Below are 10,585 nucleotides of genomic sequence, written 5' to 3' on the forward strand. Positions count from 1 at the left end.
ACTGTTGTCTTGGTTTCAGATTACTGCTAACCAGAACTCCTAAATCTTTTTCGCAATCCGTAATATTAAGATCTACATTATTTAGTTTATATGTGGCATGGTTATTGTCCTGTCCAACATTTAGAACTTTGCATTTGTCTATATTAAACTGCATCTGCCACTTCTCCGACCACTGCATCAGTCTATTCAAATCTTCCTGGAGTGCTCGATTGTCCTCGTCAGAATGAATTCGACGGCCTATTTTGGTGTCATCGGCAAACTTGCCGATGTCGCTCTTTATGCCCTCATCTATGTCGTTTATGTAGATTGTGAACAGCAGGGGGCCCAACACTGACCCCTGTGGAACACCGCTCGTGACACTTCCCCACTCTGATTTCTCCCCATTTATGCAGACTCTCTGCTGCCTATTTGTCAACCATGCCTCTATCCAGGAAAAAATTTCTCCTCCTATTCCATGTGCTTTAATTTTCCTCAATAGTCTCTGATGTGGGACCCTGTCAAAAGCCTTACTGAAGTCCATATACACAATATCATATTCATTACCATGATCTACCTCCTCAAATACCTTAGTGAAAAAAGTTAATAAATTCGTAAGGCAGGAACGCCCCTTTGTAAAACCATGCTGAGATTCGTTGATTAATTTATGCTTTTCAAGGTGGCTACGAACTGCCTCGGCCATTATTGATTCCATAAATTTTCCCAGATTCCATAAATTTTCCCATGAATAATGAGAACATGAATAATGATAACATGAATAATGAGAACATGAATAATGAGAACATGAATAATGATAACATGAATAATGATAACATGAATAATGATAACATGAATAATGAGAACATGAATAATGAGAACATGAATAATGAGAACATGAATAATGAGAACATGAATAATGAGAACATGAATAATGAGAACATGAATAATGAGAACATGAATAATGATAACATGAATAATGAGAACATGAATAATGAGAACATGAATAATGAGAACATGAATAATGAGAACATGAATAATGAGAACATGAATAATGAGAACATGAATAATGAGAACATGAATAATGATAACATGAATAATGATAGCATGAATAATGATAACATGAATAATGAGAACATGAATAATGATAACATGAATAATGATAACATGAATAATGATAACATGAATAATGAGAACATGAATAATTATAACATGAATAATGAGAACATGAATAATGAGAACATGAATAATGAGAACATGAATAATGATAACATGAATAATGATAACATGAATAATGAGAACATGAATAATGAGAACATGAATAATGAGAACATGAATAATGAGAACATGAATAATGAGAACATGAATAATGAGAACATGAATAAAAAGAACATGAATAATGAGAACATGAATAATAAGAACATGAATAATGAGAACATGAATAATGAGAACATGAATAATGAGAATATGAATAATGAGAACATGAATAATGAGAACATGAATAATGAGAACATGAATAATGAGAACATGAATAATGAGAACATGAATAATGAGAACATGAATAATGATAACATGAATAATGAGAACATGAATAATGAGAACATGAATAATGATAACATGAATAATGAGAACATGAATAATGATAACATGAATAATGATAACATGAATAATGAGAGCATGAATAATGAGAACATGAATAATGAGAACATGAATAATGAGAACATGAATAATGAGAACATGAATAATGATAACATGAATAATGATAACATGAATAATGAGAACATGAATAATGAGAACATGAATAATGAGAACATGAATAATGATAACATGAATAATGAGAACATGAATAATGAGAACATGAATAATGAGAACATGAATAATGAGAACATGAATAATGAGAACATGAATAATGATAACATGAATAATGAGAACATGAATAATGAGAACATGAATAATGATAACATGAATAATGAGAACATGAATAATGATAACATGAATAATGAGAACATGAATAATGATAACATGAATAATGATAACATGAATAATGAGAACATGAATAATGAGAACATGAATAATGAGAACATGAATAATGAGAACATGAATAATGAGAACATGAATAATGAGAACATGAATAATGAGAACATGAATAATGATAACATGAATAATGAGAACATGAATAATGAGAACATGAATAATGAGAACATGAATAATGAGAACATGAATAATGAGAACATGAATAATGAGAACATGAATAATGAGAACATGAATAATGAGAACATGAATAATGAGAACATGAATAATGAGAACAAGAATAATGAGAACATGAATAATGAGAACATGAATAATGAGAACATGAATAATGAGAACATGAATAATGAGAACATGAATAATGAGAACATGAATAATGATAACATGAATAATGAGAACATGAATAATGAGAACATGAATAATGAGAACATGAATAATGAGAACATGAATAATGATAACATGAATAATTAGAACATGAATAATGATAACATGAATAATGAGAACATGAATAATGAGAACATGAATAATGAGAACATGAATAATGATAACATGAATAATGAGAACATGAATAATGAGAACATGAATAATGATAACATGAATAATGATAACATGAATAATGATAACATGAATAATGAGAACATGAATAATGATAACATGAATAATGAGAACATGAATAATGAGAACATGAATAATGAGAACATGAATAATGAGAACATGAATAATGATAACATGAATAATGATAACATGAATAATGAGAACATGAATAATGAGAACATGAATAATGAGAACATGAATAATGAGAACATGAATAATGATAACATGAATAATGAGAACATGAATAATAAGAACATGAATAATGAGAACATGAATAATGATAACATGAATAATTATAACATGAATAATGAGAACATGAATAATGAGAACATGAATAATGAGAACATGAATAATGAGAACATGAATAATGAGAACATGAATAATGAGAACATGAATAATAAGAACATGAATAATGAGAACATGAATAATGATAACATGAATAATGATAACATGAATAATGATAGCATGAATAATGAGAACATGAATAATGAGAACATGAATAATGAGAACATGAATAATAAGAACATGAATAATGAGAACATGAATAATTTGTAGATGAATGGCTCAGAGAACCGACATGTTGATAAATTAGACACATGTGCAACTCTTGGGTATCTTTATTGAGGAAACGTTTCGCCACACAGTGGCTTCATCAGTCCATACGTAGGAGAAACTTGAAGAACAGGAGGAGAATGAGGTAATCAGTCCCTCAACCTTGAGTCGATGTGTTCAGTCCATCAATCTTGAACCATTCATCTACAAACCTGTCAGACACTGCAACTTCTTGGGATCTTAATACTTAGGAATTCTTCGCTTGCCTAATTCTTGGGCACGACCTACTTCCACATTGAACAAATGTAACACCACCTATGACTGCTGCACCTCTCCTGCCATACGGTTTATAAGCTGCTTCTCAGCTCATATGCCGTATTCTATTCAAGATTGATGGACTGAACACATCGACTCAAGGTTGAGGGACTGATTACCTCATTCTCCTCCTGTTCTTCAAGTTTCTCCTACGTATGGACTGATGAAGCCACTGTGTGGCGAAACGTTTCCTCAATAAAGATACCCAAGAGTTGCACATGTGTCTAATTTATCAACATGAATAATGATAACAAGAATAATGATAACATGAATAATGAATGCACAAAACACATATGGCTTGTGTACACCAGGTTATTCTTGCTTGTTAAGTACTCTATTATTTTGTATATAATTTACTTCAGAATCGTAGACCACTTGAATACCATTGATGTACCTACTTTGATACCCACTATGAACCCATGAGATTCATCAGTCTTTCAATATGATCTTCGAGTGTGATATATGTTTTTCCTGTTGTAAGAACATTGTATCATTTGCCAGTCAATTTATTATCTGTGTATTAGAATATCTTCCTACATAACAGTGTTGTCCTTCACGTAGCATGATCTGAGCTGTCAATGGTATGTTACATTATAAGTAGGAGCCCGTTAATAGGGTCAGTGGTTGAGTTTCAGTTAATGAAAGGTCAGAAATACTGACCTACATGAATTCATACCCTGCCATATCCTGCAAATATGGGCAGCTGCAACGTAGATACCTTGCTCATAGAATACAGCTGGTGGATATCTCTACCATTTTCCAAATAAACAAAGGGAAAAGCCACTGTGTACTTCTCCAACACATTCATTACGTTTGTCGAACTGCCACCCTCACTCTGTAGTGCAGGGAAGGCAGGGAGTGGTCATCCTAGGAAAGGTTGAAGGGAAGGGGTAAGGGGGTTTTGTGTGAGAGGGGTTTGGACGTCCAACAGGCCTATGTGAACTTCTTACATAGGTGGTTGAGGCAATTTGTTTTATGAATTAACATGTTGTTGGAGTGTTAGCTAGGTAACTTTTATGAATGGATTCAAGAAAACAGGTTAGCCATACTTGAGAAGATGAGGTGGGAAGAACAGTGCCTGCACTCTGAAGGAGAGGCATCTGAGGTGTTGTCAGCACACCTCATGCAAGACATTGATTGAATGACGGTGAGAGTATTTCTTCTTTTTATGGTCACCTTACCTCGGTGGGAGACGGCTGGTATAATATACATAAATTGAGCAAACAATCGATGAAAAGGCATAAGTGACGTGCTTTTCCCGTTACCTCTACTAAGCATGAAATAAATTTTCATGTAAGAGTAAGGGAAAGTTACAGTAGGCCTAGCTGCTGTGTGAATAATGAAACAACGATCCCAACATAGCGCAGTGAAAAGAAAAGTGATTCTTAATGAATACAGTGTATATCCTTGAGATAACCAGTGGACACCATAACATAAAATGAAATAAAATCAACAATAGCGAAGTATGGCAGTGTGGGTAAGTCTTGCCCTGGTGTTGACATGTGCCAGGTGATACACAAAGGTTTGAGTTACCACATATAACGAATAGACTAGGATACCAAGACATAATAGAAAGACCTAGTGAACCTAAATTGTCAGCGGTACAACACAAGCATAGTGATTAACATAATAAAAATGGTATAAACTAAATGTGATATGCCATGACAGAAGTGCTACATACCCTGAGTGGTGTGCTACAGCCATACGTCTGGCAGTGCTGCCAGGCAGACACTCCGGCCTCCCAAACCATACCCCGGCCGGGATTGAACCCGCGGTCAGAGAGTCTCAAAACTCCAGCCCGTCGCGTTAGCCACTAGACCAGCTAGCCACAATAAGATTCGTCCAACTAGGTATATTTCTACACCATAGGAAGGTTAGCATAGGCACCACTGTGACCACAAATGTAAGTTCGTCACGGCCAAGCTAGCTGGAGATTCGTCTGTAAAACCTTGCATTTGTGGTCACAGTGGTGCCTATGCTAACCTTCCTATGGTGTAGAAATATACCTAGTTGGATGAATCTTATTGTGGCTAGCTGGTCTAGTGGCTAACGTGACGGGCAGGAGTTTTGAGACTCTATGACCGCGGGTTCAATCCCGGCCGGGGGTATGGTTTATTTGCAATCGTGTCATTACGATTTCGTGAGTCACTCAGGCCTCCCATATACACCTACACCCACCCTAAACCCACCACCCACCCTATACCCACCACCCACCTTACACCCACCCACCACCCACCCAACACCCACCACCCACCCTACACCCACCACCCACCCTCCATCCACCCACCACCCACCCAACACCCACCACCCACCCTACACCCACCACCCACATGCCACAAATTCGGTTCATATAAATACATCTTGCATACCACTGGCACCAGTAAGAGAAAGGTAAAGTGGAAATCAGTTTTCTTCCATGGCATACAGAGTGTAGTAGGATACAGACAGGATGTCAATACAGCATACCTGTGGGACATGTAAAAAAAATCCTTGGAAGGAAATCCAGAATCACATGCAACCTCTGCTCTTCCAAATATCACATCTCTTGTACTAGACTAAATACAGCCTCAAAAAATGACCTCGAACTAGCAAGGTGCTTCTGGTTGTGCAATAAAGATGTAGAACTTTGGGCAGGTATCAGAAAGGTACTAAGGAGAGTAATAAATGATAAAAATAATCAAGAAAACAAAGATGACCTCTTGGACAGTCTACCAAAAATATATAAAACATGGGAGAAAGAGATAGGAGTGAACCAAAAAATGCAGAATGCCCATACCACAACAGATGACTCAAAACTATCTAGTCACCCACATAGTGCTAAACCAGACCCATCCCCCAGTCATAGCACTAATACCCACAGTGCTGGTGCTGGCCCAGGCACAGCCCCCAGCCCCAGTGCTGACTCAGTCTCAGCCCCCAGCCTTATTGCTAGTCCAGACTCTACTAGGGACCCTACCACAGCCGCCATTAAAACCTTAAATATACAACCATCATTGGACAAGACCATAGCCCACAGTACAGATGTAGGGGAGGAGTCTCTTCCTTCCTGTACTGAGGAAAGTAGATGGAATCCAGGACGGAATGGCCCTGGCTGGATACTGAGGATTATAGTGCAGTCCCAGAACCTGCAGAAATTGACAACACACCTCCCAACAATTCTATCCAACCAAAAATGAAATTGTGCAAATACTATGTTTGGGGCATTTGTAAGCATGGAATATCAGGAAAAAAATGGGACATGCAACTTTGAGCATCCCAAAAAATGTAGCGACCTCATGTCTAAAGGAGTGTGTCGTTCTGCTTCTTGTACTTTCTTTCACCCAAAAATATGTCACTCCTCGGTCCTCCAAAAGCAATGTTACAACATCAACTGCCCTGCATACCATCAAAATGGGACCAGGAGGCACAGACCCCACAAGACAAACAATAGTAGCTACGACAACCCAACTCCAGGTGATTTTTTAGTGGCAGGAAACAGAAAAAGAAAATGGAAGGAAATAACAAAAATAGTTCACCACCTTGGAGCCTTGTTGGACTGGAGGCGCAGCCAGTGGCCACCCATGGCCCTCCAGAATTACAACTACTGATGCCAATAACAAAATCCCCCCAACACAGAATACAACCTTGTTCATATTTGTTAATATACATGGCCTTAAGCCATCCACCAACAACAAAATACCTTTTATCAGTGGACTTCTAGAGGAGTCTAATGCAATGTTTGCAGCCTTCACAGAGACTCACACAAAAGATAACTTTGACAGTGAAATATGGATAAGTGGGTACAACCATTTTAGATGTGACAGAAAGAACAGGCAACAAGGGGGGGGGGGCTTGGCCTGTATGTCAAAGAGTCGCTCATCTACACAGAGTTGCTGAACACCGCAAATGAGGTAGTTGAAGTTCTATCAATAAAGATCGAGAACCAAAACCTAGTCATTGTGGTTGTATATAAGCCACCAGATGCAACCTCCCAACAGTTCAACGAACAGCTACTGAAAATTGATTACTGTCTGGAAAGCCTTCCAGCTCCATCCCCAAACATCTTGCTGCTTGTGATTTCAACCTAAGTCATACAAAATGGAAGAATGTAGCAAATAATGTTACAGCAGAAACAATCCCTGGAGGTAGTGCAGATGAAAGGTCACACACACATGAGCTACTAAGTCCCTGTGATAAACACACCTTTTAAGCCAGCAGATAGTGGAGCCAACAAGACTAGAAAACACACTTGACCTTATCTTCACAAATAATGAGGACCTGGTAAGAGACATAAGAATATCAAAAACAACTAATTCCAATCACAATCTAATCAAAGTCCAGACGTACATGCACAGGGGTCCTGATCAGCAAAATGCATGTATCTGTGAAGGTGTCTTCACAAAATACAACTTCAACAACAAGAACATCAACTGGGACCAGGTAAACCATGTCTTAAATGAAACATGTTGGGAAGATGTCTTAAATAACATGGATCCAAACCAGTGCCTTGAAAGAATCAACTTCCTGGCAGCTGAAGCATGTTCTAGGCATATTCTCCTAAGAAAGAAGAAGAGCAGGAGTAAACTGGAGAGAGAAAGATGCTCCCTCTACAGAAGATGACGAAGAGTCACTGAGCTCCTCAGGAATGCTAGAATATCTGATACACGGAAGGAGGCGCTGACCAGGGAAGTGGAAACTATCGAACTTAAGTTAAAGGACCCTTACAGGAACCAGGAGAGACAGGAGGAGCTTAATTCTATTAGTGAAATTGAAAGAAATTCGAAATATTTCTTTTCATATGCCAAAAACAAGGCAAATACCACATCTAGTATCGGGCCCTTACTCAGACAGGATGGGACTTACACAGATGACAACAAGGAAATGAGTGAAATACTGAAATCCCAGTACGTCTCTGTGTTTAGTGAGCCACTAATCAGTCTGAGGAATGATGACCCTAATGATTTCTTCATGAATGAGCCTCCATAAATGTATGCCAGATTTCCGACATTACCCTAACTCCGATAGACTTTGAAAAAGCCATTGGCAACATGCCCATGCACTCAGGCCCAGGCCCAGACTCATGGAACTCTGTGTTCATTAAGAACTGCAAGAAACCCCTCTCACGTGCCCTAAGTACACTATGGAGAGGAAGCCTTGACATGAGTGAAATTCCACAGTCACATAAAACAATGGATATAGCCCCACTCCATAAAAGTGGCAGCAAAGCATTAGCTAAGAGCTATAGATCAATAGCTCTAACGTCCCACATCAGAAAAATCTTTGAGTGCTAAGGAGCAGGATTGCAAACCACCTGGATTCCCAAAAACTGCACAATCCAGGGCAACATGGGTTCAGGGCAGGTCGCTCCTGCCTCTCACAACTACTGGATCACTATGATATGGCCTTGGATGCACTGGAAGAAAAACAGAATGCAGATGTAATTTACACAGACTTTGCAAAAGCGTTTGACAAGTGCGATCATGGCGTAATAGCGTACAAAATACATGCTAAATGAATAACTGGCAAAGTGGGGAGATGGATCTTCAACTTCCTAACCAATCGAACACAAAGAGTAGTGGTCAAGAGAGTTAAATCGGAGGCAACCATATTGAAAAGTTCTGTTCCACAAGGCAGAGTGCTCGCCCCATCTTGTTCCTCATCCTCATGTCAAACATAGACTGAGATGTAACCCACAGCACCGTATCATCCTTTGCAGACGATACTAGGATCTGCTGAGGACGCGGTTAACCTCCAAGAAGATATAAACAAAGTTTTCCAGTGGGCAACGGAAAACAATATGATGTTCAATGAGGACAAATTCCAGCTACTCCGTTATGGAAAACTGGAGGAGATAATAACTAGAAGAGAGTATACTACTGACTCCGGCCATACAGTAGAGCGGAAAAAATAATGTAAGGGACCTGGGAGTAGTAATGTCTGAGGATCTCACTTTCAAGGATCACAACAGTGCCACGATCACAAGTGCAAAGAAAATGATAGGATGGATAATGGGAACGTTCAAAACAAGGGATGTCAATCCATTGATGATCCTTTTTCAAATCACTTGTTCTCTCTAGGCTGGAATACTGCTGTACATTAACATCTCCATTCAAAACAGGTGAAATTGCAGATCTAGAGAGTGTACAGAGATCCTTTACTGCACGTATAAGTTCTGTCAAGCACCTTAACTACTAGGAAAGCTTGAAAGCACTTGACTTGTACTACTTGGAACGCAGGAGAGAGAGATATATCATAATCTACACTTGGAAAATCCTGGAAGGAATGGTCCCAAATCTGCACACAGAAATCACTCCCTACGAAAGTAAAAGACTGGGCAGGCGATGCAAAATACCCCCAATTAAAAGTAGGGGCTTTATTGGTACACTAAGGGAAAACACCGTAAGTGTCCGGGGCCCAAGACAGTTCAATAGCTTCCCATCAAGCATTAGAGGAATTACCAATAAACCCCTGGCTGCCTTCAAGAGTGAGCTGGACAGATACCTAAAGTCAGTGCCGGATCAACCGGGCTGTGGTTCGTACGTTGGACTGCGTGCGGCCAGCAGTAACATCCTGGTTGTTCAGGTCCTGATCCACCGGGAGGCCTGGTCGTGGACCTGGCCGCGGGGGCGTTGATCCCCGGAATAACCTCCAGGTAGACTCCAGGTAAGAATGATTCCAAATTTTTACCAATTCCGCTATTTTTCCCATTTTTTCTTAACGGAATATATTGTGCTCAAAAATTATTAAATAACCCAGTGAAGTTAAATATTAAGTAACAATATTTATCTGAGATTCTATTATAATAAATACAAAACGAAAGTACAAAATTATAATTCAGACCTTGAACAATAACGACTCTCTATTATTAAACAGAGTTAAGTCAAACTTTTCCATTACATTCCGTACTCTTAAAACTTTTCTAATCATTAATGAAACATTGAAATTCTAATAATTAAAATGAAGTTGAAGAATATTACCTTCCTATTTTCCAAAGTTAATCTGTCTCAGTGATGATAACAGATGATAAGAGATGATAACAGATGATAGCAGATGATAACAGATGATAACAGATGATAGCAGATGATAACAGATGATAACAGATGATAAGAGATGATAACAGATGATAGCAGATGATAACAGATGA

Source organism: Cherax quadricarinatus, chromosome 43, assembly GCF_038502225.1.
Source record: "Cherax quadricarinatus isolate ZL_2023a chromosome 43, ASM3850222v1, whole genome shotgun sequence".
In the NCBI taxonomy this organism is placed as follows: domain Eukaryota; kingdom Metazoa; phylum Arthropoda; class Malacostraca; order Decapoda; family Parastacidae; genus Cherax; species Cherax quadricarinatus.